Below are 24,920 nucleotides of genomic sequence, written 5' to 3' on the forward strand. Positions count from 1 at the left end.
CAAAAATTAGTCATTACACTCTTTTTTTGTAAAATTACAATTTTTTCGAAATAAAGTTCAACCCAAAAATTAAATACCAGAATTCGGGCTAGAAATGCAATTAGAATAAAAATAAATAGAAAAAGGCTGTTGACATCAATAAACCAACCAACCAACATAAATACCAAAAGTTATAAATTTATAATATTCTGAAGTAAACTCATATACATTATTCTTATTGAGTTTATAATCATTATCAATATTTTTATAAATCAATGCACAATTTGCCACAAAACTTATGTAATCAGCAAGTCGGAAAGTCTAAGTTACTAAGCTATTCAATATATATAAATAAGTACATTCACATAACACAAACATTACGCTCAAAAGTCGACCTTTTGATTTTCTAAATTACGCATTTTTTTGACTAAAAAATTTGCTAGTTATTCGCACTATTTGTTTTCTGCTTGCAGATGGCTGTGACAGAAACCTTGGAGTGTATCTCTCATACCATAATAATAAAATTTATGTGGTAAGAATTTGTTTTGGACTATACCAAAAAGCTCGGGTTATTCCATTGCGAGTTACAATCTCGTCGTAGCAAACAAGTGGTCGCAACGGACGTGGGAACAAGGATTTCAATGAAAGTTTTAGATTAGATATATATAGAAAGTTACAAGCAAGAAATGACGATGTCCGGTGTTCGAAATAAGAATTCATAACTCCTCTGGATTTTATCCTATGTCCACGACATTACATCCGTTGGAAAGTTGGATATTTCTTTTTTCAGCCTATATCAACTAACTTTGATTTTTATGTTAATGTAAGTAAGAAAAATTATGATACAATAAAAAAAACTCCCTTCATTTTATATTCTGATTTATTTTCGGAGACCAGGCTTAGGCGATTACGTGTAGGGTCCTAAGCCCGAGTAAAGATTCCTAAGGTTTGGTGGGAGTCGTTCAAAAATATCACCACTTTTGTGATTTTAGAAAAAAACAAAGGCAATATAGAAAGCAAAAGTTCGAGATAAATTTATCGACAAATTATTTTTGATTTTCCTAAAAAATTATGCGCAAGGGTATTTCAGGATGCAAAAACCGACTGTAAAATTTGTTTCTCGATGAAATTTTTTTACCTACCTTTCTATATAGCTTGATTACAAAATCATTATGTATTGTATTTCAATACAAATTTGATTGCATATTAATTTTTTTCGTGTTTTTACATAGTAGGTTTTTAAAATCTGGAGGAGTTACAAATGTTGTCCGTAACAATGCTTTTGATTTTCATCACAAAAATGGTGATAACTTTAAAGTGATTACACCCACCTACCGGAGACTTTAGAGAGCTTTAGAACGGCATGAAATACACGTAATGAAACAATGGTCGCCACCATGAATAAATTAAAACCGGACGAATAATAAAAAACCTTCGAGATGTTTTGTACTATTATCCTTATTTCTTCCCTTTGTAATGACAATATCTACACGTTTTTTGGCATAGTATGAAAGAAGAAATATTCCGTTTTTTAACGAGTATATAAAAGTTAATTTTGGATAATATTCAGAGGAGTTATGCATTTTTAAGTGTAATACTGAATCTACCTAAAAATATCTAATAATTCTATATATTTTTGTTTTTGTAACGTTTTATATCTTATCTCATATAATACGATCTTACATATTATTTTCTGATCATACATTTAAAAAAAATTGAATGGTACTTAGAACTGCACGCATAATAAAGAGAAAAACCTATCTTCCAAAAAATTAATTTCTGCTAGGTATTTAGGACCCATTGGCGAAAGCTCGCACACGAGTGTAGTATCTATTGTTGAGTATCATCAAAATCTTTAAATATTATTAAATATTATGTTTTAATATACGATTGAAATGGATTTCTCACATGCTTCCTCTTGACCACGAAATAGCACATTGGTACAACGCTTATCTGACACCCGAGTGCTAGTGATGGGACGACTAAATTAAACATTTAACATGATGAGCACAGTTTATTTCACTACTTGCTTGGCCAATTTCACGGTTACTTGAGAAGACGCGATAGTACTGACATTAAAATAGTTAACTAAAAATTAATACCAATTCTATCTTCTCTCTACTCCTGCATTATTTCTAAAGCCGTAAAGGTTACAAATAGAATAACCCAGTTTTGAAATTCAACATTTCCCAACCGATAAAATATAATGGTTATCTTTTCTTTTTTTTCCAAAGAGATTCTTTTAAAACGGACATGTAGTCCGCTCGGTGAAAAATGCTTATCACAAAGTGGTTCTTGTTATTTTTGTTAAAACAGGTTTGTATAAAAACTAGACACGGTGGCGTACTATTTCTTCTAACCTGGTCGGTGAACTTTAACCACCTAGTTTCACATCTGGCACCAGTCGTATAACCCGGAGACAACTGTTTAATTCAATTATATTCTTATGCAAATCGCCTCGGATTACTTCCTCAACATATGAACTGACTGTAAGTCCTTGTTCCTATACCTGCCCGTTGTTTAGATGCGTTATTCAATAAAAGACTGTAACTTTTGTTTTTAAAGTTAATCAATTTTCTTAAACAGAGGAAAACAGCTTGGTTTATGTGATTAAATATTCCATGATTTAATGTATAAAGTATTTAAATAGGATACAAACTACTATTTACGCAGTATAGAGGTAACTATGGAGTCTTGTTTATGTAAATATTTACGAGTTTTTAGAGGACGACTTTCTTCCCTGAAAAATCACACTGGCAATAAAGTGTGATTCATTCAATCACATGTATGTCGGAAATACAATTACACAGATGTCGCAGGCAGATGGTGGAAAATTGTGCGTCATCCACCGATGGATTGTGTCGGTGCACAAAGGATTTGTCCTATTCGAAATTGAATTTGCCGGATGCAAATGCGCGTCTCGCTCGTTCGCATATCCCTGCAGGATTCGATTCGGTCCTTTTAGAAATCGCGGCCCCTGGCGTTTTCCGAGTTGAATTTCTATGTGGGCCTTTATTTGTTTTGGAGGGATTTGTTTTGTTTATACGCCAAACGTGCTGGACGATCATTACGTTCGCGTCATTTTGATTTAATTAACCGCGTTTGAATGGAACTGCCCATCCAGGAGGTCACAAAAGGTAATCTCAAATTTCACCCCAATCGTCCAATTATGTTTTCCAATAATTATGACTAGCACTCGATATTTTATTTATGGAGAGTTTATTTTTTGCAATTTATTCAAATCATTAATTAACAACACCAGATTTTCACTATTAGCTGACGACATAAAATTTTTTCATCCAACTTGCTCATTCGAGCAATTTAGTTTACTGCAGGAGGTTCTAGACGCTTTCCAGTCTTGGCGCGACAATAATAACCTTAAATTAAATGAAAATATCGCATACCACAAGAAAAGTGACACATCTCAACAAAAGAAAATTTTACAGGAGAGACAAATGGGAGTTTACTTTTTTTTTTAACTTATGCATTAAGTACACGCAATTACGGTTGTTGGCAATAAAAACTGTAATAACCCATCAATACTGTGTTTCATTACTCCAAGACTTAAGCGAAAATACAAAACTTTAAAAATCTAGCTGTACTACCCTTAAAAAAACTACCATTTTTTGAGTTGTGACACTTTTCTTGCTCTCAATAATTTAAGTTTGTTTTCTGTAACGAGAATGGTGATTAATGAATGACTGAAAGGGCATTAATTTTTTTGGGGATAATAACATACAAACCTAACAAACGAGCATAAATATCCATGTAGTTAGTTTTACTAAGATTATTTTTGACCCAAATGTTCTTTCCTCCTCGAATCAGGGTTAATTAGTTATATAAAATACCAAAATAATTAATGAAATAAACGTTTTATTGATTATTAAAAATAATGTAATTATAAAACATTTAAAAAAAATCATTGAAACAATAAAATAATGTGAAAATTAAAAGACAAAGTTATTAAAAAATTAAGAAAATCATATTATAATTAAGAATATTATTAAAATAAAAGAAACGAAACTAATATAATTCACGAAACACTTAGATTAAGGTATGGTCCTGAAGAAAAAAGCAAATTCAGTTGCTACTGCCAAGGCTTCGATTTATTTTAAGGTCATCATCAGGGCCTATCTTAAGTTCACATTAAGAAAAACATATTTGTACAAGTGATTTAACAGTTGTTTTTATAATGTGAAAAACTGACTCCGGTAGGGCCTAAAATCTTTCACTAAACAAGAAAAAACTGACATAATTCGAATGTGCCGCTTTTCCTGATAAATACTCGCAAGGATGCTTTAAAGCTCAACAGAACTAAGAAATGAAACTTTTCGTGAATGTTGACAGTACGTTCCAGCCAAAAGTGACAGTGCTGCCTAGCAAGAGTCCACCTACAGTTGTGTCATTTTTCCTGTAGCATCACACACATGAATACTTAAAAAAACTAACTAATCCGGTTTTTAGAATTTTTCGATTTGTGTCACTTTTCTTGTGGAGTGTAAAGATTTGCATATAAATATTTGCTGCTCAAAATGAAATTGTTATGTATGTCTTATATGCTCTTGACTGTTCAGTTTTGGGTCATTTGACCCGTTGAACTGCAATAAAATGAATAAATAAATATATAAAAACAACGGAAAAACATTTAGTAATAGGCTAATATTTAGCTAACAATTCATTACCTCTCTTACTTAAGTCTACTAGGCATCGGATTACGTCTTATTACACAGAATCCCATTCTAAAACCTCTCGTTTTGCAGCTGTACAATGCTTGTTGAAAGCAGCGAACGATGTCTAACCTGTCTCTTTACCATGACCCATAAGGGTTCTGTAGTACTCATGTCAGGAGGATGTGTTGGTGCCAATTCATTGTGGTTATTCCTACAACCTCCAAGCAAGAAGTTGTCCCCAATAAATGGAGCAAATGACAGAAAGCTTCCAGAAGAACTTTCTCAATGTACCTGTGCAGTCAAATATGCATTCTGTATGATAATCAATATGGAACGGGTCTTTAGTTTTGTGAGGATGTTTCTACGTGAGCACGCATCTCTAAAAACTACTCTAAACATTTTCTCGTTTAAGAATTTTACCTACATTATCTTTATTTTACCTAATTTATCTTTATTTTACGTTCATAGCATATGATTTTTATGTTGATTGTTCCAGTGCGCGTCAAGATCATGACCAAATCCTCGCGTATGCAACGTCGTGCATCTTTGATTTTCTACATCACCCCGCCGGACTCAGCAGGTATTTAATAGGCTAATTTCCCATCTTATCTTTGAACAAAGTTATTACGGCTTTTATCTCGAATTATATTATTTAGCAACCCCGACCCCGCCGTCTTTGAAATCAGGGAAAACATTGGTCCTGTTTCTTTAAGGTAGGGTAATTGTCATTTTTTAAAATTAAATTTGAATAGCGACCAACTAACACGGCTAAAAGGTATACAGGATAAGTCTTTGTAAAAAATTGTCCTGGAACCTTTATAAAGACGACGGTCTTTCTTTTAGGATTTAAGCTCTTTCGTTTCAATCGTTTTCCGCCGATTTTCATCAATTCGCTGCCCCATATTCGAATCGTTGGAAAAATATTGAATAGGTGTTGAAAAGTTGGGATGGTGCTATATTTTTATTTCTAGTCTGAAGTAGATATTGCCTGGGGCAGCATACATAACGTAGGATCACGTACGACCCAGGAGACACCTGATGTCGCACACGTACCTCGACGCGGTGAAACTCTTGGCCAATCGAGTCATTTTCCTTAAAAATAAATGATTCTCGGTTTTTATGATCGGTTTGGATGGAATATTTCCGAAAGTAGAATTTTGATTAGGGGGTTGTTACAATTTTCTGTCGGCCACATAAAACGTACCAAATGCAACATTCTGCTTATGCCAATAAGGATTTATTTTTATTGAAAATAAAAATAAACAAAAATAATAAACTATTTTGACCTATTGAGAAAGAGAGGAAAGAAAACAAGTGTGCAGAAATAAAACATAAAATATATAAAAAGTACCCGTTTTGAGAAACTCAATAAATTGAATAAGTGTGGTGATTAGTGACCATTAGTCGATGATTATTCAGTAATCGTGAGATGCGGTCTGGTGTGATGTAGGTTTCAGAAAAACATTTTCTTTATCGTGCAACGTTTCGATCTTTATTGAGATCATCTTCAGGGTTCAAAGTGTTTGTTTTCTGCGTAAGTGTGCCATTCTTGCGTGTCGTGTTAAGAGTGCCAGTGAGATATTGCTGCAATATTGCGGTTTTCGTTTAGTTTTAATAATAAAGACTGTTCCAGAATAGTTTATGTTTTTTAATTTGGGAAGATATCCATGAGAGGTTTGAAGATTTCAGTCTTTAGTTCAGTACTTAAATTTGTCATTTTACATCATACATTTGTCCATTCGTGTAAAGCGATTGGTGAGCCATAAAAAATTAGTAACAAAAAAAATCACAATGGAAAGGCATAAATAGAGTCCTAATAAAATTGATGTCATGATCCGGTCATATATTCCACCTTTTGGGATCGTTTGAGAACGGTGGGACGTGGAATAAACGGGAAATGAAATCGTACCCGAGCGGTATTGAGACCTGGCTAAGTCGACTTGGAGTTGGCAGTGATATTGCCAATAAAACAGGTTACGGCCCCCAGACTAAGAGATGTCTAAAGAACCAGAACTCGGGAAGACTTTTACCACCACTTCGATATATGTGTGCCGTAGGGTCTGATAATAAAATTATAATGATTTTTTCCTTGATTAAAATAAATAAATTATTTTTAATAAATGAGGAAATAAAAATGATTCTGGTAATAAGTATGGCAAGTAATGTGATGACAATTGTTATATTAAAAAAAGGTAAAAAAACAAAACGAACGGAAATGAAAAGAGGCCAATTACAATTGGCGGAGTTGATCAAAAGAATCTATTTTAAGTTGTTGAGTATTGGATCGACCATAGATCAAAGATCGGAAAAAAATCAGTTGCTGGTCAATTGAATGAGACAACAGTTACTTTTGCCGTACTTTCGGAGATATATTTTCCTTTCCTCAGCGCTTAGTGACTCTTATCTACTATTATAATTTAACATGTATATATAAAAACCGGTTTCAGCTTTTGGTGTTTTTAAACTTTTTATTGTTACAACTTGTGATAGTATACTTTAAAGAATATTTTATTTGGATTCAAATGTTGTCAAGATCAAATCAACATGATATATTATAATAGTAGATAAGAGTTATAAAGACCTGAGGAAAGAGAAAATATATCTTCGAAAGTTCGGCAAAAGTGACTATTATCTCATTCAATGGACCAGCACCTAATTTTCTTCTTATCTATTTTAAGTGTTGGACGTATCGACTTTTCTACTCACGAATACTTTGGATTACGGTGTGGTCTTAATGAAAAAGCAAATTCAGTTGTTACTGTTAATCTTTCGGCCTATTTTAAGGCTATCAACAGGGCAAAACAATTTTAAATAGCCTACAATTTGACATAATTAAGTTTTTCGTAGACGATTTCAAATTTCTTTGACTCTCCCAACATTGCCAAGGATCGTAACAGTAGAATTGAATAGAATAGAATAGAAAAGTGTTTATTATTATTACATTCCAAAAGATCTTACAAAAAAAAGTTGAGTGCTAAATGCACAATAACTTAAAACCCAAAGCCTGTAGCCCATCTGATGAGGCTTAATATCTAATAAATTATCATGTTTTACCAATTTAATGATTTTGTTTAGGAGCATATTTACATATAAGTTACTATGGAAAACATTAATTCAGGCTTTCAACAACGCATACCAAACAATACTCAACACTGGTGATAATAAATCTCAACTGAAATTATAACTAATAATTATAACTCTAATATGCTATCATACTTTAACAATTTTATAATCTGGTATAGAAACATTACTTGCATATAAGTTATTTCTATAAACTTAAATTTACGTTTTTAACATGAAATATATATAATAAATAATATATATAATAAAATATAATAATATAATAATAAAATATATATAATAAATAAACAATTTGAGTAATAATAATTTTTATTTTAGAATATTAAATAAATATTATCAATAATCCATTATATTTCGTGGACCGACACCAATTTCCCATCTCAACCTACTTTTCGAATTTTCCCTACTTTTTGCTATTTTTTGAAATTCAAAATTAGAAAGTTGTAAGTTGAGATGGGGAGTTGGTGTCCGAGTGGATGGAAGTCACGCTAGCTCAAGTGGTTAGAGCAGCGGCGTATTTTATCGAAGATCTTGGGTTCGAATCCCGCTCGAGATACTAACTTTTTCATTTCAACCAATACCTTATATAAAAACTATTAATAATGGTGGTAATAAATCTTAATTCAATTTGTAACACAGCGTAATACCTATTATGCTATCACATTTTAACAATTATTTGCATATTATTTATTTCCATAAATATAAATTTAAGTTTTTATCAGGAGATATTAAATAAATAATTTTAATAATAAAAATGTTAGTTTAAAAATATTAAATAAATATTATCAACAAATCTTAACTAAAATTATAACAATTATTAATTAATTCAATAATTATTTGTTCAGTAAGCATGCAAAAATTAATTCAGTAATAAATCTATTAACAAAACATTTACTACCTGCTATCAGTTATATTCATTTATTAAAGCTTTTCTATATTTACGGGCATCAATAATGTAATTAACTATCTCAGACCATTTTTTCTTACAATTCAAATATTCAATGCATGAAATCCTTGATATTACTATACATCTCATCCATTTATATCTGAACTCGTTTAGGATTGGACATTCACAAACAAAATGATATACATTCTCATCAACATGGAAATTACATAATGAACATTTATGCCTACCTTCACTTCTAGCTGAGTAGTTTAAATTCATAACTTCATCACAATTGACATAAAATATTGTTTGTTATTATCGTTTAGTTGTGACTTTTTTATACATTTGATGAAATCGTGCATTAATTCGTTTAATTAAAAAAGTCTGTCAAAATTTTTTTTAAAATTTATAAAAGTTTGCGTTTACTTTTTATCCTTATTCATGTAGATCTTTTTTACATCGTAACGAAACGTATTGCACAAATCTTTTACTTTTTTGAACCAATATATTTCTTTGTCAATGACATAGTCTATTAGTTGTTTTTTAATCGGCTGTGAACAATTTTGTCGGGGCAATGTCGAGGCAAATGAAATACTCTTTTCAAAAAATATTTTTTCAGTGCTTCGACTTCATCATATTCTTTGTATCCCCATACTTGTGCTGCATAACAAATTACTGCTTTATACACACTGTCAAATAATTTATACTTTGCACTTATGGGTATTCATCATTAAAAAAATGTGGCCGCAAAGAACTTCTTCCCATCTTACAACTCTTTAGCTTCCCATTCAAATATCGTTTAAAGGACAATTGTGGTGTCATTTCCACTCCCAATACGTATAAGGTGAAACAATTTCGAGTTCTTTCCCATTATACCTCCATTGTTCATTCTGAGACAATTTGCCTATTCCTTTGAAGAACATAAAATATGATTTATCTAAATTAACTGTGAGGTTTCACAATAGGCAATACTCGTATAACAATGATGAAGGAAAACATGATTTCTACAAACTGTCGTCATTTATATTCCTAGAGAATTGATTAAAGGCACTTGCAGCATATTTTACATGACATTCGACGACTTCGGACCTCCTGACAATACTCGTATATTCTATCTATCATCCTTTGTAATGTAACTGTATCACTTGCAAAAATGACTATATAATTTGCATCAACTAGGCATCTTATACTCAGAATGCCAATCCAAATACCACCTCCAAGAGGAGATAATGGGCATCCCTGTTTTACACCATTTTTTGTTGCGAAGAAAGAAGTTGTCCCTTCCTTTGACTACAAAGCACATTCTGTGTTCTTATAATATTGCCCAATTAATTTCATTATTTTTTAAAAACTCCCAGGTTAAATAATTTATAATAAATTTCTTCCGGCACAGGGGAGTCGAAGGCAGACTTAAAATCTATAAAAAACAAAAAAAAATTTGCTGCGTCTTCTTATTGTCTTAATTTGCATTATATTCATTAAATTACAGATATTATCGGTTGTACTGAATCCTTTTCGAAAACCTGCCTGATACTCATTGAACAATTTTTCTCTTTCGATCCAAGTTTTAAGTCTATCCAGAATAATGTTTATAAACTATTTGATTATATTATCTGAAAACGAGATACCACGATAGTTACTATTTCTTTACACCCTTTTTTTGTGCAATAACAGACTAACAATATAACAGACTCGCTATAGTTTTGAGGGACTTTTCCAGTCTCAAAAATAGAATTAAACAATTGCAAAATTTTCTCTTGAAACATAATGTGACTCTCCTTATACAAATCATAGGGTATGCCATTCCTCCACCTTTCCCACATGGTGCTTTTTCAGTACAGATTTCAATTCTTCCATAGCTAAAGGCTTATTCAAGTAATCAACTTCAGTGTATGTCCTGACATAAATAATTTTCGCAACAAATGTGGGCCTTATAAAATGGGGCCTAAGTACGGACTTGAATATTTGCTAAATTTATTTATACTAGAAAGTTGATTTTATACAGAAACTAAAAAAAAGAAATATGTGAATGAAGACTATAGGTGCTCCAGTGCACTCTTTGTAAAACCAACCAGGTCTGAACTATCCGGGGAATTAAAATCAACACGCTCCCAAAACCCTAGTAATTCCCAAAAAGAGACATCCGGAACTCTGAAACAATCAGCAAAAAAAAAAAAAAAAAAAATGGAAGAGGTCCTCTTGAACCAGAAGATCCATCATAATTTGATATAGTGCAACTTTAGATTATTATTGGTTAAGTCGAAAAATGCCTTTGAATGGATCTAAAACCAATTCGGTACTACGTTCAAAATGCCTAGAAAGAATGGGTGGTTCAAAAGCCGAGATTTTATGGAACCATTTTTCATCGTTTTTAAAGAAGAACACAAAGTGAATTTTAAAATCATGGGCTAATGAATTGAGCGCTTTAAACCAGGATGGCAGTAGTTTAGCATTAACTGTTTAAACCACCGTAATTTTAAAGAAAAGAAAGTACAACTTTTAATTTTTAATATATTTATAAAAGCCTGCTTCTTTAAAAAAGAAAAACATACTTTATTATTTAAACTGGAGTGGAGGATTTCATTCATTGGTTTTTCAATTTTCCGCGTGACCTGCGACTCCCCTAGCCAAGAGAAGTCTGGAACGCTACCAATCCTTCACGCTAATGCATTAAAAAGATTTATTACCGTGGTCGACAAGGGGGGAGAAATGCGGAAACAGAAGCCTGCGTGATATTCGCACAATCTAGAAAGAGGGTGTAGAAAGATCAGAAAAAATATGTTCCGTAACTTTTAATAACAGCCCACAATGAAAACTTGTATAAAATTGTTTGGGAAATAGCATAAACAGCCCTTTCTGTTTTACGAAATTCCATTTGAATAATTCTGACAAATCTTACATTATTTATCTTTTCAAACAGTTTTTCTGCAACAACAACAATTAATTTTTTACTACAAAATAAAATTAATATTAAAATTAATAGAGGCCATTGTTTTTATCCTACTTTTAGTAATCTACTCGATCCCTGTGCTACTTGGAATGGCTAAAAAAATTCTTTATACAAGCACGCAAATTTGTCCATTTTGCCATTTGACCAAAGTGGGCCTTGGTTCGAAACAAGGCAAGGACAGGAGTAAGGTCTGGTCTGTATGGTAGGCGTCGCTGAGTTCGTTCACCCGAAAATCTATCTTTTTCTTGGTGCAGCTGGACGTTTTCTTCCTAGTATACAATTTTTACAGAAATCCATAAGAAACAAACTCATGACGAATGATTCTTTTACAATTTCAAAAAAGGCGAGGATTTTTGTTCACACTAACCCCTTAATGAAAAAAAAAAAAAAAAAGAAGTTTGATCTTAGTCCACAAGTATCAGGATTGCACGAGTAAACCTTTTTATCATATTCATTTTCTTGTCTGTACAGACCTTGTCTTTGGTCTCCTCCATCCACTTCCGTCAGTATACCTTGCGCTACAACAATATACATTGATGTTCTCACTAACCCCATTCCTCCAAAGGTTTTAGGCCTCCAAACCCCTCCTCGCTTCTCAATTTCTTCCATTATTAAGGGACACTTTGTAATCAGCTACTCAACCTCCTTTTTTTGTTTTCGTAATAGATTAGTTTTAACATGGAAATATTTTTCGGATGGATAAACAAATTTATTTTACCTGCGACGTCGATTTTGCGTCACCAGGGAGTGCGCCAGTATTGGGGGTTTCGGCCGAGTTAGGTTAGGGACTGGTTTGGTCGGGTAATGGTAAGGTCGTTAGGGTACGTTAGGGCATGTTAGGGACGGGGTTTGGTCGTTCAAGATTTTTAAGAAGAATGGGTTTTCGGCCCAATTCTCGAGACTAGTGGGTGTGTTATTTACTTGGGTGTTTTTGTGATTTTTCGCGGTATTCTGTACAAATAAACCCGACAGATCTTAAAGTCCTGATAACCGCGTACAACTCCTATTCCTTGCGGTCGGTCTTTCCGTCACATATGACCTTTTGACAAAAATTTCAAAAAGTTTGTAATTATTTTTTCATATCCTATGTCTTTATATGTCGGATAATGGTTTCTTGCGACACCGCATTTGCTAGTAAGTGAGTTCTTTAGGGTGGATTTGATTCTACAGCTTTCTGCAGAAATTCATCAATTTTCATGCTGTGAGCCTTTCTTCCACTGCAAAGACAAATCTCCATTGATAAAATTGTCAAACCAACGCCACGTGGTGTGCCAGTCAAGGACTCTTTTCTGTTTAATAATTTTGTGAACTGTCCCAGAAGCTGTATTTTTTTAACACCTAAAGTTTCAATTTGACGAGAATTTCGCCCGAAAACGTCTTTCTTTTTCGAAAGGATTAATTGAATTGTGAGATTTCCTCTCGGGGATATGATGAATCTCTATCTTGATAGTTTCCGACCATTTTGGTCTGCCCACCACTAATAACGGCGAAAGGGCGAAACCCCTCTGACAGACCAAACCGCTAGGATAGGCAGTTCAAATTGGTCGGAAACCAAGCTACAGAATTAATTGAACTAAGGCTTTATAGAGACTGTCGAACAGTTATAAACAAGCTTAGATCGTACACTACAAGATAGAATTAATTATTTAAACAAATTAAATAAAATTAGCGTATTTACCTTCCTTGGAATAAAAGGTATATTTTTTAAACATCCTTTTATGGTGGATAATTAAAGTATAAAAATTATAATTTTGATTATGTACATGTCATTGACATTATTAATGTCATTATTCTGTTAGGCTGACTCGTTCACTTTTATGGATACGATTGGTATTTTTTTTGCTGTATGACTATGTATTGTAATAAGGACGTTGTTATTCGTCGCCCTTAGCTGGCGACCATTAATTTTTTTTCGATACCAATTGAAACTAAACAATTGTTCGGGACGGACAATAACGAAACGAACAATGGAAGACATTTTGCCGAATCTAGACACGTGAGGAAACAAAAAGAGGCCAGTTCGTATGATACAAGGGTTTTTCTCTTTTGATTGTATTGTTTATAAAGATTTATCAAATTCGAAAAAACCTACATATTTATTAAAGTGATGTGGTTTTAATAACATTATATTCAGAAGAGATTTAATCCGTAGTTAAGTGTTAGCCATGATAGTTTCAATCCATCGAGAAAGCTAAGTATCTATATCCAAATTCTTCAACATTTTCTATTACTTTACTAATTATAATAATTATTTAACACATATTTACATAATAACTTTTATTGTTCTTCGATCGACAAGAGGGCTTGGTTAAATATCACAATGATCCTCACACTGGTTTTAAGGAGTAAAAGTTGGAATGGAGTTTTCTGTAGGGCACAACCTGATTTATTAAGGGCCAAATCTTTTGTTTACGTGTCGGATTACTAACTCCTAAGGTAGGGAACAGTGGATTTTTCACCGATCTGGAGTTTATCCTCGGGTGGTTTAAGGAAAAGGGTGTGACTAAAGTTTTCTTTGCTCCCTTAAAAAAAACCTCCGGTGTTCCATTTCACGCTCGGGCTTTGTTTTCGTTGAAGTTTATTTCTAATTTGCCGAAAGTAGGAAAAGAGATTCATCCTGAAGCGTTGTAAATTATGAAGGGATTACTGTTTCTAGAACTTTAAAATATCACTTTGTTTTATTCTCCTTTTAATCGAACACGCTAGATTAGACAAAAAAAAGTATTCTTTTAAACGTAGAAAATGTTCAACAGCTTTTTTTCCTCTCTCAAATCATATATGAAAATATTTTTATAAAACACTATAAGTTTTCTAAATTTCCTTTTCAACAGGAGTGTGCTACTGATCCTCGAGGGGCTTATTTTTTAGTATTCTTCTGTTCTTTAAAAACAAACTTAAGGTGTTTCTTCTTTTTTTTCTGCCTAGACTTTATTTGATCCGCATTAAAAGGGGTGTATGTAATACTTTCTCTGAGAATCCTGTTGATGGAGGAGAGAAAAAGTCAGAGTAAGCAAGAAAAGTCACGTCGAGAGGCGATTGGAAAAAGTTGGAGCTTTTTATCGCGAGCCTGCTGACTTTCTCTCGTGTTATTTTTAACCCGATCTCCAGAGTGAAACCCCGACGCAATGTGCATAATTTCAGCATGATCCCCGTGATCCAAACATCTTTTTTATTGCGACAATCGATTTTATCATTGCCTGCTCTTGTAGCTGGACGATTTAAACATCTATTGGGCAAATTAAGAGATGTACTTGTAATTAAATAATAACTGATTAGATTATCTAAATTGTTATTTACGCTACACCCTGTATTGTATATGATAAAATAATTAAAAGTAAAAAGAACTGACACAAACTGCCAAAAATGTACGATTGAATGATAAAACAAACATGTATCATTTGTGTCGTCTAGTGTAGTGAAGAGTAATCAATAATAGATAAAAAGCGCTGAAAAATCAGGTTAAACTTGGTTTAATGAATGATTTTCACTTCAATTTAAATTTCATCGAGTCTGGTACCTAGGCTTCTCTTCAAGTTGAAGGCTTCTCATCAGCCTGTTACTTGATACTATGATCCTAACTATCTGATAGTTATTGTCAAGTCTGAGAAGGTGCAGATCTTCTTCTTCCTTGCTGGAGCTAGGCTACCGCAAGGAAGCATCTCAGCTCCTCTCCTATATACACTGTACTGCCGATATTCCTCTAAATCCTAACACATTTCTTCATTAGACGACATATTTATTCCAACATCCAAGCAATGGGCCAAAAGATGGAGAATAATGTTAATCAAACATAATTCATGCATGCGCCATTTGAGAATTTCCAACCTCTGTTTTAATAATGTGTCTATCCCGCAGAAGTAGTAAATAAAAGACTGAAAAGAAACCCCTAAACTAGACTAAAAAGACAGGAATTTAACAATCCATCACTTCTTTCAAATTGCACAAACTGTTAATTTATAATGTGGTACTTTGATCTACCTGGGTCCATGGACTGGATCTGTGAGTGTCAACAAAATGCTCAAATTTCAAAAGAATTCAGTCACTGCGGTCTAAAATTTTCCGTTAGATCACCGATAAGGAGCATTATTTGGAACCTTACACTACGGGCCGATGTTCAAATTCCTTTTGTCGAAGTACTCGTCCTTTCATGTTATTGTCATTCCTTAACTTCATAAGAATACACACTAACTGATTTGCCCAACAAATAAGCTCTAACCAAGAAACCTAGTTAGGTCGACAGTGAGCTAGACTTACGTTTTACTATTTTCACGCCATTTGAATTTCAATATTATACAGGGTGTTCCATGAACAGAAATAAATATTTCAGGAGGTTATACTGCCTGTCAAATTGGATTAAAAGTCCCTATGGTCCCGAGTCTGATTTTCAATTCTATTCGTGGTATTTCACTTTTTGTGTAACTTCAACCTTTCACAGATTTTTTCATAAACTCCACTGTATCTCATTGAATGTTAATTCCAATGTAAATTTCTATGAGAATAATTTTTTAAATTAAAATCTAAAGAAAACAAAATATAATATTACTGTAAATATGTCAGGGAGCGCTGCCAAATTTGCATTTTTGAAAAAGGCGGAAATTTTGATCATTAACATTAATTTTTAGAAGCTTTTTTATACCCAATTTTTATCCATGGAGTCTTTTTGGTTTAATTTATATTACGATCTTAATTTGTTAAGAGAACTTACGAAATCCTAATGATTAATTTTTTTGAACCGTTTGTAATCAAAAACCAAATTTTTAGCAATAAACGTTAATTTTACATTGGTGAAATAAACCTTAGAGAAATTAAATAAATGTGTTTAGAGCTCATTAATAGAGGCAAATTTTTTGTGAGCTCCGTATTTGTTTGAATTTATAAAACTAAGAAAATCTTACCAAAACTTTTGACAAACACTTTGAAAACATAAAACTTTAAGTTTATTTCCCAACTGATGTTGTTGATTGTTGATTATCTTTGATTAAAATTGAATAAAAAATTAATCTCATCGATGTAATTAAATTTACAGTAGGATTAATATTGAATAATAAAAGTAAAATATCTGGAATTGAAAATCAGACTTTAGACAATAGGAAATTTTATGTCAATTTTGACGTGCAGTAAATCCTCGTAAAATATTGACGTCTGTTCACGGGACACAGTGTGTACAGGGTGAGACATTTAAGGGCACACGTAGGAAAAAAGCATTAGTTGCGTTCAAATTTGACTCACCTGTGCTTTTCTCTATATAAAAACAGTGGTTATACATTTTCGACGCAGGAAAAATGCACTGACTTTATCTTAATTTATTCTACTGGTAAAAGCTCCACTATGTTTCGTCTGATGTTTACAATTGCAGTTACCTTTGTTTTAAATACATTTTTTAAAATAAAGAGTAATTAAATCTTAATCAACAACGGGCTTTATTAAAAAAATTAAATGCCAAACAGTTCTAATTCAGTTTTAAATTTTTTTATTAATTGCCTTCTCTTAAAATTTATAATAAATTAGCTTCATTAGATTCAATGGTGTGTGTAAAAATGACTTTTATTTTAAATACGAAAAAATTAATGTCTAAAAAATAATTTTATAATTTACTATTGAGAGGTAATGACAAAGGAGATATAGAGAAGAATTGTTTTTTTTTTTAAATTTTTATTTTACGAGGGTTCGCAACAGCAGAGGTTATATCAACCCTCGGGGTGCCGGTGTTTTTGAAAAAAGCCGATTTGTAAGTATGTCGGTAAACAACAAGTTATTAAGTTGCGTTAATGTTTTAACTCTATTAATCTTTAAAGCATTTTTTGTGAGGGTTTGCATGAGCAGAGGTTAAACAACCCTCGGGGTGCCCGTGTTTCTTGGGGCTTTTTACTTACCCCCCCCCCCCAGCCAGTATGTCGGGTTGGGATGCAGGGCCACTGGATTCGAACCCGGGACCTTTACCTTACAGTGATGAGCGCCGTGTCAACGCTAGTTGCGGTCACCGACGCCCCGAGAACAATTGTTTTAAACCTGAACCTTAATTTAATATTTTGAAGGTTTAATTTAGTTTGATGTGAAGTTTTTGTCGCTCAAATTTACGCGATTAATGGAGCCCCCAAAAAATTAAAAAAACAACAACAAACAATGCGTTTTTCCTATGGGGCGTCGAAATCTGTGTAATTCTATGTAAATGAGAATGTTTTTTATTAAATAATAGTTTAATGAACAATTAAATGCTAGTTTCTTGGAAATAGGGAAAATGGAGTATAAGGAATAAAATAGTTTTTAGTGCCTAGCTGTCGGTGATTGTATAGTGCATATTAACGTTTTTCAAACAGTAACACTTGAAATACATTTAATTGTTTTTATTTGCGCTGTTTTCTTCATAAAAAAAATTCATTGTATATTCTGATTTTAATGCGAAAATGTTGACCTTATATAACCAGAAATTCTCCAAGATCATCTTTTACGCCTGTGACACATGTCCGTCTTCAGGGCTGCTAGAAGGTAGAATCATACTCGAAGGTTCTTGGTGATGAAGTTAACAGTTTCACATCTCATCCTGTATTTATCATTTAGTTTTAATTGGACTTAGTTTTAATTGTAAGAAGAGTTTTTTGAAACGCAGGAAAGTGTCGAGGAAGAAGATATTTTCTCGCAGGTGTTATTAAATTCTTGTTAGATATTTTTCCATCCTCAGCGGTTGATTTGTATGTCTCTTTTTCTGTCGGGCCTTTACTATAAGTGCGTAAAATCTGAAGGGGTGGATGAGTCGACCCTTTTTAATTAATTGAAATTGTATTTTATGAATGTTTATATTTCTGATTGGATTAGTTTGATTGGTATTAGCTGTCAGAGGCAATAAATAATATTAATGAATTTCGTTTCGATCATCTCAAGGGGTCACACTCGAGGCGTCACTAGGGGTTGTTTTGGGAGGGGGCTGGCCAGGGGAAATCAATGAAGCCTCTACCAAACCCTGGGATCATCTTGTCTCTAAACAATCCTTTATCGTTTATTTTTCTCGGCCATTTTCAACCAGGGTTTCACATATGTCATCTGTGGGTTACGGCAACCGTGGGAAGTGTTTTCCGAGGAAGAATAGATGTTGCAACTCAGCTGAACGCTTTCAGCACCAACAGGTTGTTTACAGCGGCTTTCTGTATCGGATGCGTTTTTCTGTAAATCAAGAGCTTTTGATTTGTACCATGCCATCTATATCTAACTTTATTGCAGTACTCTACCTTTATTTATAGCTGTACTGAGACATTATTTATATTAATAAACAGTTACCTTGTGGAATAACGCGCGAAGGAAGAAATAATTGTTTTGTCTAGGCTAATTGTATAAATAACTTTAATTTAAAAAAGTGCTTAATGACATCAATTTGTTTCCGCCAAACTAAATTTGATGAAATGCCGTTTTTTACATGTTTTTCATTTTTTAATTCTATTCCATCGACAGTTATTTTTATCATTTTATTTATTTTGTTAAAATGTTGAACGTTTCCTAATATTATGCAATGAACCGTAGTTTGGACTCAATTTTACTATAGATACTATAGATTACACAATTTCATAAAAAGAACTGAAAATTGCCTATAATTCTTTGATTCGTCGTGATTTATAGGTGTTTTGTTTATAAAGCGCGTTAAGTCTTTTCCGGTTTGACAGACACCGTCGGATCGCTATAATCGGTTAAAAAACTTACTTTACAATGGGCCGGGGTGAGGAACGAAACCCAATTTGCAAAGTCAACTCGGGGATTGAAGGGGGCGAATCATTTTAAGGCTGAAGCAAAAACTGTGGGCGTGGTGAAAAAGTTGATGGGCCACTTGGGCAAAATGTACTTACTGGCGGTATTTTTAAAAAGATATTGTAACTGTGCACCAATACCTTCCTAATGTCTTTCAGAAGTTCTCTCGAGGCGTTTTTATATAGATAATTGAATTTAATCACTTGTGTGATTCATAATTAACTAGTTATTAGTGATAGATATTTAAAAAAAATACTGCCTATAATTTAAAATACTATAATTTCATAACATATATAATTTCATAAACATTCAAATAGATCTTCTATAAACTTCTTCTACTTCAGTTTATATACAAGTACATTTCATGCTAAAATGTAATTTACAAAATCGGATATATGCAAAGTTTAATATAGTTTTATTACTGTATTATCGCGAACTGAATTATATTTTTTATTAAATATTCTAATATGAGAAAAGATTGTTGTTTAATTTCAAAGAAAAACTTAAAAAAATCGATTCTTTTAACGAAACTTAATAAGTTTAATTTTCAAATTATGTTAAACGTATGGTTTTATGTAAATAGGTAAGGAACTATTATGATTTTGTAATTTTAAAGGGTAATAAATGAAAATCCATTTGTCGTTTATGTTTAAAATTTGCAATAAGGAATTACCATTGGCTGAAATAATCTAATTTGTTAAAACCAAAGGTTTTAATTTCAGGGATGCTCCTTTGTGTAGGAACAGTTCTCTAAATTGCCAATAATAAAAGGGTCTGCCAGCGGACAAAGAACCTTTATATAATACATTGGCCATCTCAAAATTAAGGCTAAAAGACGGCACAATGTCGAACGAAATATTTGTTAATAAGTTTTCTCCTGGAGTGTAATGGCCAGTTGATGAATCTTGCTGAAATAGGTGTAAAGAAGAAAATTTAATTCTGCTCGACGCATAAACGCATTTGATGAACGAATTTTTAAACATATTTTAGAACAAAGACAATCATAATCTATGGTAAATGATTATTTAAATTCTAATTCCTTGCCTTCTTTTCTACCAGTGCCATTATTCCATCATTGCAGTGAATTATCCCCTATTCTCCCTTGATTTTTTGTTTAATTAATTTCTCATTGATAAGTACAGAGATATTTTAAAATGTTTTGTAATTACGAAACTACAGTTGTTTATGATGAGGAGAGAACCTTATCTTTCTAGTTTTGGATTCTTGGATTATTTTTGATTAGTGGTTAAAATTGAAAGTTTTGACATCGCGCGTTGTACATTGTCTTGGAAGAAATCTTATAGTTTTTTGATTCAGTAAGTTCGGTTTTTCGTTATTAGTCTACGAGTATTAGTCAAGTAGCTTGAGTATAATATTTTAAAAATAGATTGTTTTATTGGTTTGAAAGTATTTTTCTCTCTTTCCTATAAAAATTCGCAGTTTATTCCTGCATCCTTTGACACATTCTGTAATTTCTTTTCTTCCGAAATTTGTTAGGAGATTCTTGGATTGTCTGTGTCCAATGAGTGAATTCCATTCATTGATAGTGTGGGTTCCTATGCCACAGAAGGGTTCGGGTCCTATCAGCGGTGTAGCGTCTCCTTTCCTTGGACGGGTGTCCGCTTTGTCGTTGTCTTCTACTCCCATGGGCTTGGGACCCAGCAAAGGCTGACTTTGTTCCGCGTACCTATGTTTAATTTGGTTTCGCAGTTCAATACCATCTTTGAACTGTTATTTAGCTTAGTGTTTTGATGGCTGCTTGGCTATCTGGCTATGTTCTTGTTTTTATACCCTTTAGTCAAGTTGAACTGAGTTCATCTCTCGATTGCGTGAATCTCACCTTGGAAGATACTGGTGTATTTTTCCATGGGTTCTGAGTATTTAGTTCCAGGTTTATTTGGAAGTTTTTCTTTTCGTGTCTTTTTCCCTTTTAAATTTCAATATGACGAATAAATAGAAGGTTGAATTCTGTTCAAAAAACGCCCATTAAGTATTGTTTAAACTTTCCAAAAATCATTTCTTATAATTAGTTATGTTAATTGAAATAGTTTTACATTTAACTATTATTTTGTTAGCACATTCAATTTAGTAGCAGTACAGGGCATTTTATTTATTTTTTATTATTTCACTATTTTATTTTATTTAGCTATTTTTAATACACATGTAACCAGTAGAATTTTTATTTCTGAAGTTTAACTTACTACTATGGAAATAATTAAAACCAAATATGTTTTATAAATAATTAATTAATTTCTGAAATATATATGGAAAGGTTTTAAATTAAAACCCGCTTGAATACATTTGGCCTTTGCCATTAGTTTTTATCAGCATTTAACAAGTGTAAACAAGGCGTACGGGCCACATTTATTTTCTTAAAGTTGCGACAAAACATTCTCCCCAAATCCTTTGGAGCCGGGGGCTTTAGCACAGTTAAAGCTTTTGTCACGAAACGCCCAGATTCGCGTTTGCCCATTGTTTACTTAAAGAGCTTTGTCCGAACCTGTTAAAAATTTACTTGCTCGGTTTCCTTTTGGATTTGGATAAAGGAGCACGGGGTTAATCCGGCTGCTTGCCCTGTTATCTTAAGTAGCAAGGCTTGTCACCCTTTCTGAACGGGATGATGAACGTCTGCCCTTAGATATTTCACTCCCCTTTAAAACGAGGGGGTTTCAGGGCATGGTGTGCACCTTGAAAAATATGCGGTGAAAAAGGATTCCACATTTACCGGATTTTGAAGCTTTTCCAAGAAAATTTATGGTGTTTAGAAAAAACCTGCTCTCTCTAAGAATATTTGTGTATTTTTTATTTTAATAAATATATTTTTCAGTCAGGATGAGTCTGTCTTTTAAAACTTTCTTTTCGTTTTGACATTTTGGTAATATTCTTATTTATAAATTTTTTCTAGCATAAATTATTTTGGCATAGCTTCCTGTTGACGATATTTAAAAACTTTTTAAACGAAATATCCTAAAGTTGGCTCATTACTTTTGCAAATATAATTATTTAGCAATTATAATTATGATCTTTGCATTTCCCAAGCTTCAGGAAAGGGCGAAAATTGCCGCGATACCAAAACCAGGCAAACCTGGGTCTAAGTCGTGTCAAACTCTTCCAGCCATTTAAAAATTAATTGGAAAATTAGTTCTAAAATTTAACTAACCCTTAGGTATCGCGAGAGGTCATACCATTTTATAACGTTTTTTTCATGTCTTATTCAGACTCATTACTTCAGGGAATCGAGGAATTTGTATTTGGTAATCTAGTTTATCGCATTTTGAAAACTATTTTTTGCGTGTTGTTAGGTGAAATTTGTGATAGTAATTATTATTGTAACGTAATTATAATCGCTCAACGCTTTCTTAGAATCCGTATGTTTTCCATGGATCCAGTAATCCAAGAAATTCTAGGGAAAACAAATAAATTAAAACACCCAGGGAAAGAAATAATTCTATCATGAATCCCCGGACAGGTTGGCATAGATAGAAAAGAAAAAGCTGACCAGACATTGAAACGAGCAGCAAGGATGCAACATGACATGGAAACATCAGTGAGTTCACCGGATGTGAGCAAAATTATCTTGAAAGCAAATGCTGGAAAGAATGGCAGAACTGCTGGACCACCACGACTGATAAACTATAGGAAATAATACCGTCGGTCAAATCTTGGGTCATGAAGGAAATGGGAAACTAGAAAGAATCACATTGAGTCGCCTGAGGATGGCCACACCTGGGATAAAGCACATGTGAATCTCCTCGCCAGAGAACCACGGAGATACCGGAAAGAATAAGGTGTGGACCTACAAACAACATAAACAACTTCTAAGGCACAGTAGTGGTTATAATAAGAAATTGATTCGATACGCGAAGAAAATAAACACAATAACATCAAAGTAGTCTAGGTTATTCAGTTGTATCTATTTGCAGTATGATAAGGGGTTAGTCACCGGAGTAATATCAAAAACCCCGGTGGTACCCAATTGTGTGAAAGTATTTATTTGCTTGAGTGGTTAAGTGTGTATATACGCGGTCTGTGTGGAATATCGTGTACCTACAGATCTGTCGAAGCGTTGGGATAGTGAATGTATGATTTTTACTGTTTGTGAATATATTTATTGGCGTGAATAGATGGAGGTCGCCAAGATGAAAATCGTCTTGCTGTCCTCCCAACCGTAGGTTTAGGGTGTACATAATTTTAGAGCAGTGGTAGAAATGGAGTCTCAACACTATATCGAGAACTTTTGAGACCTAGCAAAGTTACGTTAAATAATCTTTTAAATAGTATGAATGTGTATTTTAATTGACTTAGGATATTTTAATCACATATGGAAGGGTTAAACATCAACAATATGGATAATTAAAAAAATGCGGCATAGGCAAAACGATAATAGCCCTATGCTAACTGGCCAAAAAAACTTAATTATTATTAGTAATAACTATTAGTAAGATGCTAATAGTTATTGAAATAAATGTTGATAAGTTCAAAACTTTTTGGTGGACAGCAAAACTTAATGCTGGATGAAGCCGGTTCTGAAGAAAGGAAAAATAAATCTGTATGCTCATGTGAAGGAACAGCGAGAAAATACCATGACAGATAATTAAATTACAATCCGGTCGGTCACTGATCCAAGCAAGAAAGAGATAGTAAATTTATAAAGCCCCTTGGGAAAATGGGAAAGTGGTCCCAATCCTTTTCTGAACTTTTACTGCCGTTTATTCGGTGAATCTTCCGTTCAAAACAGTTTTTCCCCGTTCGATCATTATTGGAATGGAGAATTATTAATCAAATATATCTCCTTTATGAATTCAAGCCGGGCCCTTTGAGGAGTTTTCTTTTGCCGCGGTGCACCATAGAAATGCGGAGGGGGTGAGGTTTTGAATAATTTTCTTGCTTATTTAACCGCGCGGATGCCTCTGAATAAAACATCAGGTTCGAAGCCGTGGCGAGATTCTAGGCTGTAATTCACAAAAGCCCCTGGTCCCTAGGGCTCTTATTTAGATCTAAACCAACATCCACATCTGGAGCGATATTATGATCCACTTGGGGCATCTAATTTTTACCCTACGATTCTTTTCATGTCACGTCCAGCTTTGTAAATATCGGTATCGTTATTTATCGACACAAACTATTACTAATCTAAAGAAAATTAGCGATGTTGTTTGACTAATTAATTTTAATAATGCAACTAAACCTTCGGTACAAGGATAAGAATAGTTAATTTTAGTTTGACTATATTATTAATTAATCAGAGGCAAGTCGGAGGCGAACAGGACTGGTCAACAAAAAAAGGACAGTGGGGTGACAGAGTTGATCAGAGAGGATTAACGGGATGCAGGAGGTGGATTAGCGGGTTTTTGGGAAAAACAAAACATTTATCATTGGCGAGAACTGTACCCTTTGGCTTGGGATGAGAATAAATATAAAAGCCTATATAAAATGGCTTCGCTTTTCATTTCTATGTCAGACTGTAAGGAAGTACATTTTTTTAGCTTCAAACTAGTCTATTCTGGGAATAGATGCTAGGTGTTGAACTGCGAGTCGGTAGCCTCATGACGAAAGTGACTCGTCACTTATTGGGTCTGTCTTGACGTAAGTTCCTGAGTTCCTCACTGAAGATGGCACA

At 33.2% G+C, this 24,920-nt stretch overlaps 1 protein-coding gene across 2 annotated transcripts in view; it reads left to right on the forward strand.

Annotated features, from left to right (window-relative positions):
• The window catches only part of LOC106669086 (octopamine receptor Oamb), a 228,653-nt gene that overhangs the window by 27,460 nt on the left and 176,273 nt on the right, over nt 1–24,920 (forward strand). For both annotated transcript variants that reach the window (XM_024229853.1, XM_024229854.1), the window contains exon 2: nt 5,146–5,229. The gene's annotated coding sequence lies outside the window, so the exon portion shown is untranslated. The remainder of the gene's footprint in view (nt 1–5,145; nt 5,230–24,920) is intronic.

Source organism: Cimex lectularius, unplaced genomic scaffold, assembly GCF_000648675.2.
Source record: "Cimex lectularius strain Harlan isolate CLEC.00 unplaced genomic scaffold, Clec_2.1 scaffold319, whole genome shotgun sequence".
Lineage (NCBI taxonomy): Eukaryota > Metazoa > Arthropoda > Insecta > Hemiptera > Cimicidae > Cimex > Cimex lectularius.